Source organism: Macaca thibetana, chromosome 5, assembly GCF_024542745.1.
Source record: "Macaca thibetana thibetana isolate TM-01 chromosome 5, ASM2454274v1, whole genome shotgun sequence".
NCBI classification, from domain to species: Eukaryota; Metazoa; Chordata; class Mammalia; order Primates; family Cercopithecidae; genus Macaca; species Macaca thibetana.
This window is the reverse complement of record NC_065582.1, coordinates 35,279,350-35,299,336: the sequence shown is the minus strand read 5'-3', so window position 1 is coordinate 35,299,336 and position 19,987 is coordinate 35,279,350. Positions and strand designations below refer to the sequence as shown.

At 40.7% G+C, this 19,987-nt stretch overlaps 1 pseudogene; it reads left to right on the top strand.

Annotated features, from left to right (window-relative positions):
* Positions 1 to 19,987, top strand: part of LOC126954379 (methylosome protein 50-like) — a 32,333-nt pseudogene extending 12,346 nt beyond the window's left edge.

The window sequence follows — 19,987 nt, the reverse complement described above, 5'->3', positions numbered from 1 at the left end:
TCTAATTTTTTTTATTTTTATCTTTTTAGTAGAGATAAAATCTCACTGTGTTGCCCAGGCTGGTCTCAAACTCGAGCTCAAGTGATCCTCCCAGCTCAGCCTCCCAAAGTGAGAGGATTACAGGCATGAGCCACTGTACCTGGCCTGTGTGGTTTTTGTTTTAAGAACCACTGATACCCAGGTAGGATTGACAACTTTCTCTGGATTTCTTCTCTTCTCCTTTTCTTGTCCAGGTATAGCTTTAAACTTAGTAACTGGGTAAAAGCCAAAGTAAAGTTATAGGGGGCTGGGCTGGGGGGGGACACATTTTGCCTTAAAACTGCTTTTGCCTGACAAACACGTCTCTTTTATTTGGATTACATGTTTCCAGATCATTACAAACAGGAAATTTTAATCAAGATGCCCATACACACAGCTTACAGAAAGGCAATTGTAAGATGCGTGTATTCAATATTTATATAAGTTTCAGAAAATATTAGTTGCCATATAGAAGAATATTGCTATACCATAGTGATTATAATTTGGGGGAAAATCATTTGAAGGGATGATGCCTCAGAAGGACCAGGTGCCAAGGATGTTAAGGAATGTTGCTAAGAGATGGGGTGTCCCCACTATTGACACCCCTCATTTGCCCACTCTCTTAGCTTCAGCTTCCTACCTAGACCCCAACAGTACTCAAATCTATGACTTTAAGATCACACAGCCTCTTTCTCCCTCAAATGTGAATTCCTAATTCTCAATGGATGACGAATCTTTTCCACCTGATATTTAACAGGCCCCATTGGTATACCACTTTCTCTCCTAAACTTCCTTTCTTTCACTGAGTCCAATGGACTATATTTTTTATTTAATTTTTTTCTCCATCTCTCCACCATTTCTTGAATCTGGATAATCAGGTCTTGTTTAAATGATTGGAATTGCTTTTTGACAAGTCAGCCTACCTCCAATACTAAACATGTTCCCTCCCCCCACTGAAAAACTACTAAATACTTTCATAGTTATCTTTCCAAAGAGGCAATCTGATTATTTCCACTACCATCCCCTCTTGTTTTAAAAGCCTTCAGTGGCTCTCCCATTAAGGGCTAGAGTCAAATCTCCTTATTCCTGCATGCAATGTCCTTTGTGATCAGACCTCAGTTCACTTCCCAGGCTCATCACCCTCCTATCCTCCCCAGGCCTTTACCAGCTCTCACTATGTGAGAGTTTGAGAAGATGTCACTAAATTGTAGCCTTTCAAATGCCTTTAACTCCTAGGCATAGGCTTATGCCTCCAAAAATGTAAAGTAACAAAATGTGGAAAATAATCAGTTTATTTTTATTTTCTGGTTGGTTTTATTTCACATGCTAAGGTTCTTCTAAATTTATTCTGGCTTCCCTGCAGCAATTCTGCCCAATTCCATTTTACCTGAAATGACAACAGCAGCAAAGTTCAGAAATACTGCCACCTTGTGATCACAGAGTAGGTGAAAAGTCCAGTGGTCCTCCCTTTATACATATGTTTATAAACAGAGGAGCTGAGAACTGGAGAGATTCCCTGACCCGTCCCTCTTTCCAGGCCTTAAAACTAACAGCCACTTGCTTACTGCTAGAAACTCAAATTTACAAAACTTTACCTTTAGTGTCTACCTTTAGTGACTCTCTTTTGTAGAGTTTTATTGATTTCCCTCAACCAGATTATTTAAAGATACTGAAGGACACACTTATTTAAGCCATCTTCAGGTTCAGGTCCTTTAAAGCCCAGAGAACTTTTTTAAGCCTTTTACTTTTAGGAGGTATGTGCTCCAGACTATAGCTGTCAACTGTATTAGGACAGTGGTGAGTTGAGGCTATTTGCCAATACAAACCCAAAACAGGGCATGTAAGAAGTCCTCACGAGCTGCTTATGGAGAGAATTAATGAGTAAACAAATTAACAGCAGATACGATGATGACTTTAAGAGTGGACAAAAATGTTTCTAATGTTTTTGAAAGCAGTCATTTTATTTTGAAATGTCAATTCCATCTTGAAACATTGACATATTCTATACTCTTGAGCTATTTTTAAGGTGGGTTTGAATAAAAGACTAATGGAGGTGCAGAGAGACGAAGTGACCTCTGTCTAGTGGCATACCAATAATAAATAGGTTCAGGGCAACTCAGGGCATCGAAAAGATGGATGAGGCCGAAAGGAAATGTAAAGCATATTTATTCAAACCCCTTTTGATATTGCTTTGCAAAAACAGGTTCATCTAGCTCTTCCTTTCTCTCTCTCTGTCTCTCTCTTTCTCAAGACAGGATCTTACTCTGTCACCCAGGCTGAAGTGTAGTGGTGTGATCATGACTCACTGTAACTTCAACCTCCCAGGCTCAAACAATTCTCATGCCTCAGCCTCCACACCTGGCTAATATTTTTATTTTTTGTAAAAACGGGTGCCCACGCTGGCTCAAATTCCTGAGCTCAAGTGATCCACACACCTTGGCCTCCCAAAGTGCTGGGATTACAGGCAAGAGCCGCAACACCCAGCCCTCTTCCTTTCTTTGACTCTACTTCTTAACTATTATTTCATCACATAGACTAGCTTATATTTTAAGGTTTGTTCTCAGAATGATTGTTTTCAAATGAGTTAGACCTGGATTTCTCATAAGCAGCCTAGTAGCCACTGGAGACTTTTGTGCACAGGTAAAGAATTAGCTGCTTTGAAAAGTCATTGGTCATTCCAAAACTCACTGGTATCATGAGACATCACAGAATATATGCTTTGTAAATAATTTGTTTTTCAGAGTCAATAACTAATTACCAGTTCATGCCCTATAAATAAATCAATATTGGAAATTAAGTCTAAGTCGATTCATCACAGAAACGATTGGCCAACTGACCAAACAGCAAACTTCATGATTTACTTCTTGGCTTAGCTGCTCTCTTTGCATTTCCTTTTTAAACAGTCCTCCTCCCCCATCATTATTATAATAAAGAATGAAAATGGACAAGGTGAGGCAAGGCTAGACAGGTGTGAATTTAAAATTCACTGATCCTAGAAATTGTTTGCAGTTTTTGGGTTGTAAGAAAGTGAAGTAGGTCTGACATGCTGTCTCACACCTGTTATCCCAGCACTTTGGGAGGCTCAGGCAGGAGGATCACTTGAGCCTAGGAATTTGAGACCAGCCTGGCAATATATGGAGACCCCCATCTCTACTAAAAGTACAAATAAAAAATTAGCAAGTCATGGTGGAGTGGCCCTGTGGTCCTAGTTACTCAGGAGGCTAAGGTAGGAGGATTGCTTGAGCCCAGGAGGTCGAGGCTACAGCAAGCTGTGTTCGCAAGGAAGAAGATGAAGCAGGTTCTGTGACACAGAACAGAATTCAGGGCAAGTGCAGGGCTGGACAGCCTCACACTGTAATTCACACTCAGGGCAATAAACAGAAAAGAATTTTCAGAATGAAATCATGGCATTGATCTGGTCATCATCTCCATGCACTTAAGTTTTTGAAACAAATTAACATTGTCTCCTTAAATGCAATGTATCCTTCTGAGGCTCCATAAGGAACTTTGCCATTTAAAAACATTAAGTTTTCACGATAAAGAGACCTACTTTGGCCACAGTGAAGATTATGACCAGCCAATTGGCAAATGCCAGAATAAATCCATGTGTTTCTTTTCCTTTCACTCTGCCCATGTTCCATGTATATCAGTTCCACTTAGCTACGTTGTCTGCTCCTTTTGACTTGCTGGAATATCACAATGCAAGTCTGGTGGGCACAGAAATTCTAGGATGGTGTCTAGTCTTAATTAAACACCCCCAACTGTGGTGCAGTCAAACTTTGAGATTTTCATGACTACTGAGCCCTGGACAAAACACAAGTATTTTATGCCCAGTAGAGTTGAAAGCCGAAATAAGCAAACAAGAAGGAGGAAACAAATAAGTAGAGATTGCAAAGGCAGAGAGGTAAAGATGGCTTAGCTCCAGGTGGTCAATGATGCTCTATCCAGATGAGGGCCTTTGGGGCCCAGAGCCTACATGTCCTGATGGGTTTTCAATTCTGAGCACAAGATGTTCATCTGAAATGCTAATTTTCCATGTTCGGCCATTTGCCATCCGGATAAAATTCCCAGCACAGCTTCCGCACAAACTAACGATGAAGTGGCAAGCTCTCAAATGCCTTGAGTGGTAAACCATGTAACTAACCACTTTTCTTTGTTTTCTTCCACAAGCAAGATAGAGTCGTCTTTATAATATTAACTTCAGCATAAATATTGAAACTCACATAACTTGAATATTGAAAAAAACTTCCAAATGGTCTTTGAGTTTAAATAGCACCTTGAGACTCCCAGGCCCCAGAATAGCTCTAAAACTCAAATGACTAACCAACTTGCCATTCTTTGACTTCTCTAATTTCCATATTTCTTTTTTTTTTTGTGCTGAAATTTAGCCATCTCCCACATTCTTGATCACGTGTAAACAGTAGATAGACCAGGCATGGTGGAGATAGCAGCTAATTAATATCATTCAGATGGAAGGGCTTTCATTTTCTGCCTGCCTTGGGGAAACTATTCCCTGGAAGAATTTCTTTGTATGGAGATATTGGAAAATCTTATGTCCATCCTGTGGACAAGAGGAGATATTGTCTTGAGTCTGTAAGGTGGATTTGATAACTCCAACCATCTGCTTTTGGCAGTGTGTGATAACACATGGTCGGATGGCTTGCCCTGCCCTCAACATATGCACGAACATGTTTAACATCACTTCACTGGAGTACCCAAATGTTTCTGGTTTACCTGCAGAAAATTCAGCTTTTAAAAAAAAATGGGGAAATGCTATAAGTCAGCATTCCAGTCATGCACCAAGCACACACCAAGGGTTGTTTAGTAGGTGGCCCCATGTTGGGCACAGTCCTCTCCCTAAAACTACAGGAAAGGCACTCCGTTCTCTCACATTGGATCCTTCTTGCACTTTCATTCTCACACGTAACAAATCTCCCACAGGCAGACAGTTCACAAAGGCCATATGGATAGAGAAGCGTTTTGTCTTATTTTTAAATTTTTTTTTACAGAACTGATATGCAGATTTAATAAACTGTCTAACTCAGTATTGTCAAGGGAGTTGGGCAAAATTTTCATATAATTATATTTGGCCCCATTTCACATGAAAATATCCTTTATGACTTAGAGTACATTCTTGGTGTATATATTTTAATGTATTACTCACATTCTGCCTTTTAAATAAAACATGCTGAACTTGAAGTATCCTCCATGAATCTTTGATGTAATTAAGAATAACTGATTCTTCCACTCCCCAATGCCCCCAGGGCCTGCTTAGGTATTTGAAGCTGTTTCTTGCTACATAAAACATCCCAGACTGATTTTTCGGGCTGTCTTTTTAAGTTGTAACATACTTTGTTTCTTGGAGCCACTCTTGGTGTTTTCATTGTGTTGATTTCTGGTAGCCTTGCTCCTGAATATTGTCTAGATTAAACCTTGCATGGCTGTGATAGGTGATTATTTTATACTTACTAGCATACAGCAGGACGTTTATACATATCCACATGTATGGCTATTTTGATAGTTCATGATTTAACCCCTACTACACAGAAAAAATCTTCTTTTATGTTTGCAGAACAAAACTTGGAGATGTGAGTTCTGGTGGTTTCAGGCTCACTTATTTGTGGCCCTGTGTGACATGTTGAGCAGGATTTAAAACTTGTACTTAACAAAGTTTAAAAGAGCTACAGGTCACACACTTCAAAAAGTAGATCTGCAAATGACAAGGATCTAATACATTGCATTTATACCTATAACACAGATGAATTAATTAATGGCAATTCAACTCTCTTCAGGAGCCAGTGAGTAATATAAATGTGTGAATGAGCCAAGGTTAAGATAGCAGGGAGTACATGAAACCAGGAGTGCATGCCCCTCCTGAAAATGCACATACCCTTAGAATACGTGCTGGCTCAGGCATTTCCAAGTCAAATATGGCCTCTGGAGCATTATAATTTCATTTTTGGGGCTATCTCCATCACTGGTTTGCTTTTTTTTTTTTTCATTTAAGGACAATATAACATCATTTGCCCTTATATGGGCAAGATCAATTGAAGAACGTTTTCTTTTTGAATGTTCTGGTAGATTTTATTATGGAAGTAATCTTCCTTTGAAAGTGTGAAAGAGTATATAGTTAACACAATATGGTGGAAATGCTCTGATAATTGTTTTAGTTCTTCTGCAGTTTGGGGGATATTCATGACACTCAGTGAGGAAGGAATATGGTGGGTGACTCTGAACAAGGGTCCCAGAGTCAGATTACGGAGGTTCGCATCCCTTGTCCTCTAGTTCCCAGCTGGACAATGCTGGTCACACGTCCTCTCCTTCCTAAGACTGGAAATTTCTTCATCTGTAAAGTAAGATGGGAGGCCAGGCACAGTAGCTTACACCTGGAATCACAGCCAAGGCGGGAGGACCACATGAGGTCAGGAGTTTGAGACCAGCCTGGTCAACAAAGTGAGACCCTATCGCTACAAATTATATATATATATATATATATTTTTTTTAATTAGTCAGGCATGGGTGTGCACACCTGTAGTCCCAGCTACTCAGGAGGCTGAGGTGGGGGAGGATCACTGAACCAGGAGGGCCGTGACTGCAGTGAGCCATAATTGCACAACTGTACTACAGCCTATGTGACAGAGGGAGACCCCATCTCAAGAAAAAAAAAATAATTTATGATGGGAACAGTGTCTACTTCACAGAATTGGCCTGAGGATTACATGAGACAAAGAAAGATCTCACAACAGTGCATGGCAAATAATAAAAGCTCAACACATGATGGTTATCATCATTATCATCATTATAGCATTATATTTGACCTTGTAACTAATGTGTTTCATTCATTCCCTGTGATTCTAGTAGTTTCTAGTGGCCTCTGGGATTGGCACACAATTAATCAAAAGCATTCATTGCTCCCAGGAGGAAGGTGGGTAAAACCTACAACAAAGACATCAATTAAAGTGCTAAATTAATTTCTGCCCATCTCTAACATAAATAACAAACAAGAAAGCAAGGCATTCATTTGCAGGAGGCTGGCTTTGTTAAGAGAGACAAAGATTTGTGTTTCCAGAGAGCTAGACAGTGGAGCACTGGAGGCTTTGGGCATGCTATAAGTCACGGGGAGAGGAAGAATGTACACGTGTGTAAACAGTTTCCCTCTACACCGAGGACAGACAGCAGCTGTCCCTGGAGGACTGGAGGGAGGATGGAAAAGAAAGGAGAGAGCAAAGGCATTTAGACACCAATAAAATGGTGACTCACTGCCCTTCCCCATCCCATACCTCATCCCCAGCATCTAGCCCCAGAACAAGGCAATATTGAACCCTCAAATTTGTTTTGAGTATTTAAAAGTTTGGGAAATCCATGCCCCAATTCCTGTATAGAGCTCTAGGAGAGCAGTTTCAGAGTGGACGGTGTGATACTATAAACCACAGTAGAAAAAAATAGCTACTCCTCAGATTCCAGACGCAGGAAGAACATGCGTGGATGTCTAGGTGTGTGTGTGAAGCAGGAGGGCCCCAGAAATATTTTCTTAAGTTTAAATTCCGACCTGACTGTATTTCAAACCAGAAGCAATTGAGTTTTGTTGAATTGGCAAAGTTAATTTTCTACCACTGGGCCAAAATAGGGCTTGCAGGTTGATTTGCATAAAAATAAAGAAAGTTACCAATCTGAGTCTAATGAATGTTTAAAACGCTTCCCCTTTTATTATGATCTAGTCACTGATTTCCAGGAAGGTGTGTTTTGCTTGCTTCCCTGTGCTCTGGATTACCGGCTGCTGGCTCTAGTCATTAAGGAAACAAGATCATGACCCTGAAACTTTTAGACACTCAACCAACTCTGTGCATCTGTTTTTTGCTCTGCCATGATCTGCTTTCTGTATTTTGCAGCCACATGGAAAGAGCAATGTTTTAAACCTTCACTAGTGCTGTGGATCAATTCTGGCTTGGATTCTCATTTGGGATTGATTCCCCTTGGGCAGGAATGTGGGTGCTATATCACTCCCTGAGCATGTCAGTAAACATCCTCCCTTTCGGCATAGCTGTTCCATCATGTCTTGCCCAGCACCCTGTGGGTACAAGAGATCACAGAGCCCTTAAATTTGGCCATTTCCTAGGAAGCCACACTTCTATACACTAAGTCAAATTCTCAGGTATCTCTTGGTTTTGCTCTATTCTCACCTCTCAAGCTGACATACATTTTCTAAAATTAAGACTTCCAGAGACTTATCTGTAAAAATATTTTCTTAAGAAATAATGTTCACTTTATGGAGGAAGAAATACAACTTAGAACTGCTTTGTGGAAGCACAGAATAAATTTTTATAAATGTGGACATAACTATGAGAGTCCTGGAATTAAAATTAAAAACTGTGATGTGAAATTTCTTCGACGAATGATATATGGATTCAGCTGAGTTCTCTGCTACAGCATTCATGGATGCCCCTCCCTCCAGGAAAACACAGACTGCCATCAAAAATGACAGCATCCAGGTTGGGTGTGATGGCTCACGCCTGTAATCACTTCGAGTGGCTGAGGCAGGAGGATTGCTTGGGCCAAGGAGTTCAAGACCAGCCTCCTAGGAAACATAGTGAAACTCTATCTCTACAAAAAAATATATATATATACAAAAATTAGCTGGGTGTGGTGGCACATGCCTGTAGTCCAGCTACTCAGGAGGCTGAGGTAGCAGGGTCACTTGAGCCCAGGACACTGAGGCTGCTGTGAGCTCTGATTGTACCACTGCACTACAGCCTGGGCAACAGAGGGAGACCCTGTCCCAACAACAAAAAAAAAGAAAAGAGAATAAGTGCATCCATTTTTGACAGGCACATATTGACTGCTTGGCTCCCACAGCCATGTGGGAGCTAAGGCTCCATTTGGGGGATCTGTGCTAGCAGTGGCCTGAGCTGGATATTTCACTGATGGGTCCTTATGTAATCATCCAGTGGGTTCTTTCTGCCCACTACACAGACAAAATCAATTCACTAAGATCATGGCATTGCAGTAAAGACAGAGTTTAATCCATGGGAGGACAGTCAAGAGGGAATCAGAGTTACTGCTTAAATCAGTCTCCCTGAAGGCTCAGAGTTAAGGTTTTTCAAGGATAATTTGGTGGGCAGGGGGCTAGGGAATAGGTACTGCTGATTAGTTGAAGCAGCAATTATAGGTGTGTGGAAAATGGTCCCATGCACTGAGTCTACCTCTGGGTGGGACCACAGGACTGGCTGAGTCATGAGGGTGCATGTGGAGACAGCCAGTCATCAGAAATGCAGAAAAAACATCTCAGAAAAACATCTCAAAAGGCCAATCTTAGGTTCTACAAATAGCGATGTTATCTATAGGAGGAATTGGAGAAGTTACAAACCTTGTGACCTCTGGAACAATGGTTAGTTATTGTTTAATTACATCTACGTCTTCGCAGAATTGGGGACCCTTTCTCATGAGCCTAACCTTGTGGCTTTTCTTTAGTTTTACAAAGGCAGTTTAGTTTTGGGAAGGGGTATTATCATCTTCACTTTAAGGTTAAACTATAAATTAAATTCCTTCCAAAGTTAGCTTGGCCTATGCCCAGAGATGACTGAGGAAAGCTCTGAAGTTAGAAGCAAGATGGAATCAACTATGTCAGATTTCTCTTGCTGTCATAATTTTGCAAAGGTGGTTCCACCGATGTCTAATACCCGGGTCCTCTCAGGGTCTCAGTCCAGATGGATTCAGAATACAGGACCACCACAGTCCAGTTCTGCCTCATCTTCTCCTCCAAAGCACTGAGTTATTTCATGTGCATAGGGCATCAAAGCAGCTTATTAACGTGGTGTATAAGTAGAAAGAAAAAGAGAAGACTAGGAAATCCAGAAGAAAATCCTGTTCTATCTTTTGAAATTCGTATTCATTCCCAAACATGAATGCCAGCATTTGCTCATGTGCTGGCCAAACAATGCAAACCAAAAATGGAATAAAAAACAACAATGTCTAAGACTTTCAGACTATCCCATATCAACTTATCTTGAGGTAGAATTTTATTGTTAGTGACCTGCTGCTCCTACTGGTACCATAAACTTTCAGATTTAAATTTACAGAAAACATCAATTGCATGATTGTCCCAAAGTACTTGTCCTCTCCCATTCTTGCCCTCTGCAACTCTTAGTTGCATTCATAATGTTAACTTACCAATTTTCAAAATTCCTTTTTCAATTGGATGGAACTATATGAAAAAAAAAAAACTAATGTGTAAATATGGTGAGAAAAATCTAAGGATGAAAGTAAAATTCAGAGAGGCAATTTCAATGCCCCTCATACAACCAAACCCTTTCTACCTGAAATTTCTCTATCCAAATCTGATCTGTGGGCGCTCTCCAGAGCAGCCTCTGGAGCAGAATTGAACTTTCTGGAATGAAGGAAATGTTCTAAAACTGACCTGTCCAATATAGCAACCATTAGCCACATGTGGCTATTAAACACTTGAAATGTGGCTGGTGTGAGTGAGGAACTGCTTTTTTATTTAATTTTAGGTAATTAAAGTTTCAGTCTTTTAATTTAAATAGCCATGTATGGTATGATAAGAAATACTATTTTGGTCTTCTTTTCCCATTTCTTGGCACATGGCGCTTAAAACCCTTGCAATCTCTGAAGTAGTCATGTCTTTCTATATACACCAGTCTCTCAGACTGGTGGCTGGGGGCTCTGGACAGCCTCAGGCTAGGGGAATGGGTGCTGGGGAATCCAACCACGTGATTAGAGGTCGGAATTTTGAGCTCCAATCCCCCCACCTCTGGAAAGGAAGAGGGTCTGAAGGTTGAGTTGATCCCAGTGCTCAACGATTTGATTAATTACACCCACAAGATGAAGCCTCCATAAAAACCCAAAAGGATGAGGTTTGAAGAGCTTCTGGGTTGGTGAATGCATAGAGGTGCTGTGAGAGACAGTGGCCCAGAGGGGTCATGAAAGCTCCACATCCTTTCCCCCGTACCTCGCCCAAGGCATCTCTTCCCTCTGGCTGTACCTAAATTGTATTCTTTGTAATAAACTGGTAATTTTGTAAGTAAACTGTTTTCCTGAGTTCCGTGAGCTGCCCTTGCCAGAGAGGACCTGTTATTATCAGCTAAGTCAGACGGAAGTTATGGGCAACCCGGGGCTCACTACTTGTGATTGACATCTGAAGTGGGGGACCTTCTTGGGGGACTGAGTCCTTAACCTGTGGGATCAGATACTATCTCCAGGTAAATGGTGTCAGAATTGAGTTAAATCATAGGACATCCAGTTGGTGTCCTCAGAGAATTGGAGAATTGCTTGTCATAGGAAAAAGCTCTACACATTTTGGTGACCAGAAGTGTTGTTGGGGGTGTAGAAGAGAAAATACTGGTTTCCCCCCTCAAACCATGAGGCTAGTAGCTGCCATTTTTGACAGCACTACTCCAGAGGATTTTACTCTTAAGGTTATAAAGAGCAAAGCTCCAAGGGGGTGGGAGGGAAGAGGCCCCAGTACCAGGCCTAGGCATAAGGTAAGCCACTACATTTGACCTTGCTGGTGATTCTGTTTGGAGCTTCTGAGAATCCCCAAAGCTGACACTGGGAAAATGGAAATGGGCTAAGATGCCCTTTATGAGTCTCTTCCAGGCTCATGAGAATTCTGCTCTATTCATTGTGTAATTGTAGTGTCTCCCTTCCTCCAGACATTTTTCTCATTTGGAGAAGTGTTGGTTGCTAGGAGACTGAACTGCCTTTTCAAGGAGAGTACTTTAGAGAGAAACAATTCACGTGATTTTTTTCTTCTATAAAATGAAAATTTGTAAAATATTTGCAATGCATAGTGAAAAAGTCAAGCTTTTACATTTCTTTGTATATTTGTTTTAGCAGTCATAGAACCTTTCAATTACTTTTCCCACTGCTTCACACTGCAAGAAAGAAAAAAAACGGACTGCCCTTTCTGTAGTACTTCTTAAGAAAAAATAACATTCCCAGGCTTGCTTCCAGAAATGGCGAGGTGATATCTATACTGCTTACCTCACAAGGGAGCTGAGTGAGAATCAAAATAATGACATTTATAATGGAAATGGAAATTGCAAAGCACCAGAAATAAATCAGTATTGCACCCAACAGCTCGTAGTTTTATCCAACTACATATTCTTACCATGATTTTCATAAACTTACAAAATCATGCAGTCTGAACACATTTAATAATAAAAGAGCCACAACTTGGAGAAATGAATAGGTCTCTTAGGTTTCTAACTTCCAGACAAAGTTGCCATTATACTGCAATGACTTCTCAGGGAATGTGAACAAAACTCCTTTAAATGTTCGACTAGCTCTTGTAATCACTGTCAACAACATTTAAACCTTGGATAGAGAGTAGTCAGCATGAAATGACATTTCCTCTCTAACTCACCTAATATGATGCCTGGTACACAGTAGGTGCTCATTAAAGAGTAGTTGTTAATAATGATGATAATATCCTAGTTAATAAGGATCTTTTCTTTCAAATTTCTTGGCCCCTGCTTTAAAAATCCAGCTGTAGTAATTTTTTTATTGACCAGCTGCAAAATTCTTTAATGTTTGAGAAATTTGCCTATATTAATTGACAGTTTGAAGCAAAAGAGCTTTCTTTCTTTGTATATCTGAGCAGCAGAAGAGCCACCAAAAAGGGGACTAGGAACAAGTTATTTTACAAAGAAATATTTTGGCCAGGCGTGATGGTTCATGCCTGTAATCTCAACACTTTGGGAGGCTGAGGCAGGAGGATCATTTGAGCCTAGAAGTCCAAGACCAGCCTGGGTAATACAATATATAATGAGACTGTCTCTACAAAAAACAAACAAACAAATCACACTATCTGGGCATGTTGGCACACACCTGTAGTCCCAGCTACATGGGAGGCTGAGGTGGGAGAAATGCTTGAGCCTGGGTGTTTGAGGTTGCAGTGAGCTGTGTTCACACCACTGCACTCTAGCCTGGGAGCCTGGCCAACAGTGAGACTCTGTGTCAAGAAAAAAAAAGAATGAAAGAATTTATAATGTAAGAATAATATGGTTGAAAGAACCTATTTGATAATTATCATAGATGCTATATTTTTTCAGGTTATCCACGGCTTTTGTGGAGCCCATACTCCTTAGAAATAGTTCAGCACAGGAGAGCACCCCAGGGGTCCTCTTTTGTTAGAATAGCTAGTCTTTTAAAAGTACTCAGATGTAGACAAGCTCCTCAGGGTGACAACTAGCTTACAAACAGCATCCCACAAGCACACAAAGCCAGTTTTGTACTGCCTCAATGTCTGCAGACCTGCCTAGGGTCTCAACCATGACTGGGCATTACAACCACCCAGTTAACTTTAAAAAATATTGGTGTCCGAGCCACTCCCCAGGTCAATTGGTCCCTGTTTCTGGGAGGTGAGGCAGGTCTAGGTGGCTTTTAAAACTCCCTGGGTGGATCTAATGTGAAGCCAGAGATAAGAACGAAGTCCTTAAGCTGTTCTGATTCCAGGTTTCTTTGATCTCAACCAAGCACTTGCAGGTCCACAGCACTAGCTAAAAGAACTGTGAGATCAAAAGTTTCTCTGCCCCATCTGAAATTGCTAACATCAGATCCTCACTGAATCTGCTGCGCTATTTCTGCACCTCTCTCTCCCCCTTTTTCTCCCTGCCTTACTCTTTCCCTTTGTCCCTTGCTTTCTTCTCTCCCTTGCTCTCATCTCCTTTTCTGTCTCTCTCCTTACTCTCTCAGTTCTGCTTTGAGAAATCTTCTCCCTCAATATCTCCTTTGATCCTTTTCACTTTCTTCCTCTCTGATACTTTATCTCAGGAATCCACCTTTCTTGTTTCTCATTTATTGTTCCATTTTTGTTTCATTTGTGAGCCAAACTAAAAGATTGTGTGTGTGGTGAGGGAAGAGCAGGAGGGTTGGAGGGCAACAATCCAGACTCACACAGAAAAACATTGAAAAGAAAAAAGTTCAAAAGGAATCAATGCCACCAACTTTCAAAGCACTTGAAAGCAGCCACAAGTCCCATTCCAAATCTCTCTATCCTCCTCTAATTAGACTTTCCTTTCCTTAATCATCAGCATTCAAGAAAACGAAAAACAAAACAAAACAAAACAAAAGCCCACGATTTTGTTTTTAATGTAATTTAATGCTTTTCTCTTTTAATTAAGGGTATTACAACACCACTGTGCTAGTCTTGGCTTCTTTCAGTATTCAGTTCTCCAGTTCAGTGGCTGAATGCCTGCCACCATGGTGGCAGTAGAGAGCTGCAGATTGAGAAATTTAAGATCTTAAGGAAAAACCGTTTGGAGGTCATCAAGATTGAGAGTAAAACCATTAGTAATGATAAGTTCTATACCATGAATTTCCATTTGACATCTCTTACTCTCTGGAATCCCTTGAGGATCTCCCACATAGTCCATTTTAGTGAGGTGCCCATAAATCTGTTTAGCATTGCTGAAGATAAAACACAGACATGCGTTGGTCTCTGTGTCCATACTTCCATCCCAAGTACCCCACATATTTGATAGTTTCACTCAGCAAGTGTTTGTGCTTATCTCTGCCTCCACTGTCCTCAGTCCCCTGTGCTGGAATTACTCTCCAATTGTCACATTTGCTCCAGGAACAGCCATCTGAGACTGCAGCTCACATTCTGTGCTCATTTTTGCCATCCCTGTCTAGTTCTCCCATTACCTCATTTAACCCTGGAAGGAGTGGCTTAAAACTTACTCAATAAAAACCCAATTCCTTGGGACTGTTGTAAATATATACAGAAAAGACTTCAGTATGCTAAGATTTTTTTTTTTTTTTTTTTTTTTTTTTTTTTTTTTTTTTTTTTTTAATAAAAGAAAAAAGGGGAAGAGTCAGACTGGTTTAGATTCTCTGGGCTTTTGCCAACTGACCTAGGAACCCAGACACAAGAATGGGAATGTTTCTGGAAAATGCTTCCTGAGTTCCAAACAACCAATTTACAGCAGATATAGGGCATAAAGTCAGCATACAGCTATTCAGTCAGTAATTGCTGTTCTGGGAGTTGTGAATTGAGGACTGCCTAAGGTGATAGGAATCCAAGTGTGCTGTTTGAATAAATAAGACAATTTTGCCTTGTAAAGCCTTCTTAGCCTGTGGGGGATGCTTAAATGGCACTGGCTAAGATTCTTTGGAGAATCAACACTGATGGCCTTGGGGATGAGAGAAGTCAAAGGAGAAGGACCATACCAGGGAAGTGGATGGGTTCCAACATTTCCCACCTCCCTGGTGTGAGCCCTTGCTGCTGCTGTCACCCCCTCAGACTTCCTTGTGGCCAACAAAAACTAATAATAACCTGACTCCTTTCAGGAAACCAAAGATAAAGGAAAACAAATAAAGCAGGATTCAATGAGCTAAGGATCAAATGTTTAAGAACAATAATCTTTCAAACTAGCTAGTTAAAAATAGATGCAACAAATAAAAAATAAGCAAACATGATGAAAAAAGCAAAAGTAATATTAAAAGAGCTCAAAGAATAACTGAAAGAATAAAATTTTAAATAATTCAGAGTACATTTAGATAAAAAGACGGTAAAGAATAATTAGTATGGTGAAATAAACAAAACAAATCTTTATTAAATACTTTTTTTTTTTCTTTTTTTTGAGACAGAGGTCGCCCAGGCTGGAGTGCCGTGGTGTGATCTCAGCTCACTGCAACCTCTGTGTCCCAGGTTCAACCAATTTTCTTGCCTCAGCCTCCTGAGTAGCTGGGACTACAGGCATGAGCAACCATGCCCAGGTCATTTTTTTTTTTTTTTAAGTAGAGGTGGGGTTTCACTATGTTAGTTAGGCTGGTCTCAAACTCCTGACCTCAAATGATCCGCCTGCCTCGGCCACCAAAAGTGCCGAGATTACAAGTGTGAGTCACTGCATCTGGCCAAATACCTAATATTTTGAAAGGAAAAATATTCTATATAAATTCAAACTGTGTTAGTGGGTATTGTGCCAGAAATAGGCTATCAGTGTAAATATCAGCTACTAAATGCTTAAAGTATTCATTTTTTCACCAGCACATATCAAGGAAACATTAGTCAGCCAGCTGAATTATGTAAATTCTCTCCCTATAATTAAATTATCATAGTACTAATTAAAACAAGTATATACTTTTTATACCTGCATGTCCTTAAACAAATGTCCATTTCTATCTAGCCAAACACTAAATGACTGTATTGTAAACAATGCATGAATTCTAAATCCCATAGACCAATGCACAGAACAATTTCATTTTGCTTTTCAAGATAGCAAAAAGACTGAGAATAAGTCTCACTCACCCATATGAATTTTCTATGCAGGCATTATTCCTGGGTTATCTAGAGTTGAATTGTTAATGTTATTTAATTTTAATAGCCTTCTCAATTTTAAATCCTACTTGCAGAATATATACTCTGTTTATGCTATTTCATGCTTGACTTGTCTACATACCTGGGGAAAATTTTTATTTTGATTTGCGTTCAGAATTTTTTTAAAACATTTGCAGCTTGGAAACAACTAATATCTGAAAGCACGACCAAATAAATATTCTCTCATTCATGGCACCCAGCAAAGCCAAGATTGGCATGAATGAATATGCTTTCCAAGCCTTGGCTTTTCTTGGGATCAAGATTTTGCCTTGTATTTTTGCATGTACAGAAATAAGAACAAAAAGCACAAATATGTATTCAATTTTTGCACTAAGTTTTGGGATACTTATACAACTTAGAAATATTTCTCTATGTATCCATCTATCTATTGTCAGGTAGAGTCCAATGGCATGAAAGGAGCTACGCTGAGTGGAAGAACATCAACTATGTTTTCAATGGTCATTAAATGAAGTCTCAAAAGTGAAGATATCTAATCAAGTCCAATCCCTGGAACAATGTAGAAAAGATGGACCTAAGAAACTAAAATTGAAGTGTCTTTTTCATGGATTTAGTGCAAATTCCCTTTAAGAAATTGATAAATTTCACTATGGACTGGTTGCTAGGATACCCCTCAAAATCTGTTAAAGTAAGCTCTTTCCTTTAAAGGACTGGGCAGGGTTTCCATTATTTCAAAATGACTTTGAAAATCATGATGGGTGTTCAATCTAAGTGAATGAAACAGGTAAATGAATGGCCCTTAAGAAAAATAAATGACCATGAAGGTTCTAAAAAATAATTAGGCTCTCTCATAATGATATATTTAAAAGTTAGCTTTGCCAAGGAGGTTCAGATTTTCAAACCTGAAAGGAAGAAATAAAAATCAAATGTGAAATGGACAATGTGAAGTTCCTTGGGGGCAAAGGCCTACTGCTGTAGAAAGCAAGGGACGGAGTTTACATTTAGAGTGGGCATGTTGTTTGCCACTTATCATCTCAAAAGTCCTTTTTCTCTGGAACTGAAAGTAGTGTGGGTGCTTAAAACATTTCACATGTTGAATTTCTGTAAGCGCTCTTACAGGAATGCTCATATCCAGTTCTGTTACAAGTAAGGCAGGCTGGGGTAAAAAAGATGAATGAGTTCTAGAAAGGAAACTAGAAGCCTGACTCCTGAGCTGAGGACACAGAGTGAATGTTCTTTGATATTTTGATATTCACATCTCTGGAAACTCATTACATATGGTTGTTTTCCTTATCTCGTTTTGTCAACTATGGATAAAAATTCTGAAATCAAGAGTGATCCTATATCACCAAAAATGGCAGCTTTGATGTCAGTACTACCCAAAGTGATCTACAAATTTAATGCAATCCCTATCAAAATCTTAATGTTTTTGCTTAAGCGGAAAAAAAAAATCCATCTTAAGATTCACATGGAATCTCAAGGGACCCAGAATAGCCAAAACAATCTTAAAAAGAACAACTTCGGAGGGTTCACACTTCCTGATACCAAAACGTATTACAAAGGTATAGTAATCAAAATAGTGTGGTACTGGCATAAAGGGACATATAGACCAATGAAACAGAATAGAAAGCCTAGAAATAAATTATCCATATGTAGTCAAATGATTTTCAACAAGGCTGCCAAGACCAGTAAATGGGGAAAGGACAGTCTTTTCAACAAATGGTGTTGGGAAAAACAGATATCCACATGCAAAAGAATAAAGTTGGACCCGTAAGTACCACCATATACAAAAATTAACTCGAAATGAATTAAAAACTTAAATTTGAAGAGCTACAACTATAGAACTCTTAGAAGACAACATCGGAGAAAAGCTTCATGACACTGGATTTGACCATGATTTCTTGTACCTGACACCAAAAGCACAGACAACAAAAGTACAAATAGATAAATTGGACTACATAAAAATTAATCATTGTGCACCAACAGACACAATAAACGGAATGAAATGGCAACGAATGAAATGGAAGAAAATATTTGCGAATCATATATTTGATAAGGGTTTAATATCCAGAATAGATAAGAGATCCTACAACTTACCAATTAAAAAAAACCAAACAACATGATTTAAAAACGGACAAAGGACTTGAATAGAGATTTCTCCAAAGAAGACATACAAATGGACAATAAGCACATACAAATATGCTCAGCACTACTAAACACCAGGGAAAAGCAAATTAAAACCATGAGATACTATCTCATACCTATTAGGACGGCTACTATCAAGGGGAAAACAACAACAACAACCAAAAACAAACAGTGCAGCACGTGGGAGTTGCTACCAGACCAGAATCCAGGTTGGAGTTGGAACCATGGAGATGCCGAAGGAAATCCGTCTTCCCTACCGACCCCTAACGCACCGGCCTTCATGGAAAGTATTTGGAATCTGCGCGGTACCGGTCCCATGGGGGCTTCTGCTCCTGCTCCGGGTCCTCCAGTCTCAGTGGTCACTGCTGGGCCGGGTCCCTCTGTTTTTTTTTTTTAGACGGAGTCTCGCTCTGCTGCCCAGGCTGGAGTGCAGTGGCGAGATCTTGGCTCACTGCAAGCTCCGCCTCCCGGGTTCACGCCATTCTCCTGCCTCAGGCTCCTGAGTAGCTGGGACCACAGGCGCCCGCCACTATGTCCGGGTAATTTTTTTGCATTTTTTTTTTTCAGTAGAGACGGGGTTTCACCGTGTTACCCAGGATGGTCTCAACCTCCTGACCTCGTGATCCGCCCGCCTCGGCCTCTCAAAAGTGCTGGGATTACAGGCGTGAGCCACCGAGCCCGGCCCCCTCTGCCTTTTTAAGGACCCCTGTGCCATCCCCAAAGAAAGCTTCTGCTCTGCTGGAGCCCAGATGGAGGCTGGAGTGACTGACCTCACTTGGGGGAGGAGAGAGGTATCATAGCGGCTTCTGATTCAGGTGCTGGTGAATTGTGGGAGGTGGATGAGAACCGCCCACTTATCGTCAGCAAGTTCTGCAAGTATGAGCATGGCAACATTGTGTCTACCCTCAGCGTTCTTAGCTGTCAACGGCAGCAAAGGCTTCAGCATCAAGGATTGGGACCTTGCTCAGCAGGCGGCACTGAATTCACACTGATCTCATGTTGGGCAGGACACCTGTACTCCTTCCTCTCTCCGCAAGGACTCTGTGTTTCTTTCCTGCAGTGAGGACTGTAGAATTTTATTCTGGCATACTCTGTGTCCCAAGCCGGCGTCACAGGTGGGCTGCAGTGTCTCTGGCTGCCTTCCCACCTCACTAGCTTGGCATCCTCAGCAAAGTGAAGTCTTCATCTTTGTGATGGGAATGAGACAGTCTCCCTTGTGGACTCCAAGAGAGGGAGAGGTGCTCTTGGCTCAGTTGTACGAGACCAATGTGTCATTGGGCTGGTGTTTTCCTTGCACCGTGTTCCCTTCCTAGCCTCTCACAGAGAAGATGGCTCACTGGCTGTGCTGGACTCCAGCCTTTCTAAGGCGTTTAGAAGCCAAGGCCACAGTTACCTTGCGAGAGATGCTGCTTGATCCCCATTCAGTCACTTTCTGCTTACCACAATGGGCCAGGACCATCAGTTCGTCTGCCACAAGTGTCCACAGAACCTCTCCCAGCCCCTGGACCTGAGAACGTTGCTGAGTAG